The sequence below is a fragment of the Myotis davidii genome, unplaced genomic scaffold (genome assembly GCF_000327345.1).
Source record: "Myotis davidii unplaced genomic scaffold, ASM32734v1 scaffold590, whole genome shotgun sequence".
Taxonomy (NCBI): domain Eukaryota; kingdom Metazoa; phylum Chordata; class Mammalia; order Chiroptera; family Vespertilionidae; genus Myotis; species Myotis davidii.
In genome coordinates, this window is record NW_006282381.1 from 3,326,832 (window position 1) to 3,328,639 (window position 1,808).

The window sequence follows — 1,808 nt, forward strand, 5'->3', positions numbered from 1 at the left end:
CTGATCTTGAGAAAAGCCCACCCGCGGTAGAGCCAGTGTAAGAAGAGGGGGTCATGAACTAGGAGGTCCAGTTTCTTTCTCATCACGGAGGCTAACACATAGAAATCCATCAGCCACTGTGATCATCTTTAAATAAAATTGTTGAAACATAGGATGCACTAATTCTTACTTTTTTGTGGAACTCCCTCCATAGAGCAAGCAGCTCAATTTAGTCCATCCCCTGTGCACTAGGAGGGGGGCTGGCTAAAGGTCTTCTCTTGTGTCCTGGCCTCCAGATCTCCTGTTAGGCACCATGCCCTCCCACCCCCAGCTCCCACCAAGCCCCCCCAAAAGTGAGCTCCGAGGAAGGCTTTTGCCATCTGGGGACAGAGCCCAAACAGATGGAGAAAAGAGTGCAGAGGACCAGTCGCAAGGTCTACAGAGCTTGCACTGTCTGACTCAAATGAATGAGAGCGAGTGAGCAGCATGAGAACCCAGACAGGAGATGCTTATAATATAGATGCAGATTTGACATTGTGTGTGTGTGTGCGCGCGTGCGTGTGCCGCATCTAGCATCCCATCGTGAAATGTTGAGAAGAATATTGACTGTAGGTCTAGTATCTGTCTGTTTCGCATTCTAGCCATCGTGAGCAAGACATTGGTATTTCAGAGAGGAAGAACTGAGGAGAGCCAGGAGGTACCTGCCACCAGCACCAGGCAGTCACTATGTAACTGTTCTTTGCTCAGACTCTGTGTGCTAACAGGGGATTCAGGACTTGGCTGATTCTGTCTTGAAAAAATAAAATAAAAAAGGAACAGCGGTCACACCTCAGTCACAGTATGACTTCTGCTGAGCAGGCAGCCCCATGTGGACAAAGAGATCCCACCTTGGGTCGGATTTCATTTTCACGTTAAACAAACGGTCTGAACCTTCCCTCGGGGTACCTTCTTACATCAGTGAGAACTGAAGAAAAGCGTGCGTGTTCCTGAAGGCTGGGGACTGTCACAAATAGCAAACTGCCCCTAAAAGGAAGCCAGAATGGTAGAGCTAGACATGATTGCAAATCCCATTTTCTTAAAGGCAAAACAACACTATTTGGACAGAGAGAAGAGAGTGAGAACCCAATGGCTTTTGGTACCTGGGGTTAGGATGAAGATGGATTGACTCACCTTGTCCACATTCACTCCCAGAGCAGCTATATCCATTGTCATTGGATCTTGGCCAAATGGAATTGATGGTAGCCCTCTCTCCACTGTTCATCTCCGCTCCAAGCGCTGCAGTAGGAGTTTCCTACACATTTCCTCCTTCAGAGAGGTCTGGGTGATGAAGCAGTAGGAAAGAGGATTAGGATGATGTTATAAAGCCCTAGAAAGATATTTCTAAAAGAATCAGGGATGTCGAAAGACAAGGCATTTGCCTCTCTCACAATTCCACCCACTCTTAATAGGATGCTAGTAACGTCACAGTGGTGAGAGCCTAACCCCTTAACCTTGTTTGCCAGTCAACATCCTTTCCAGGGTTGGTTACAGACTTCCAGCAGGAAGAGGGGTGTGTTACAGAGGCTTTGGGGAATGGGCACTGACACTGCACTTGTCATGGAGCATTTAGGGAAGGGAGGGAGTAATAACTGATAGGGCAGGAGTATAATCAGAGAAGGTATCGGGGAGGGTAGAGAGGACTACATTCAGACTACACATGCAAAGTGGGATGAGGCAGGGGTTCCCTGGCCTGGGTTTTGCTGAGGAACAGACAATTTTGCAGAGGAATCCACAGGAAATGGATAAGATGGAGAGAGATTCCATGTAGTAAATGACACTTTTTCACTGTG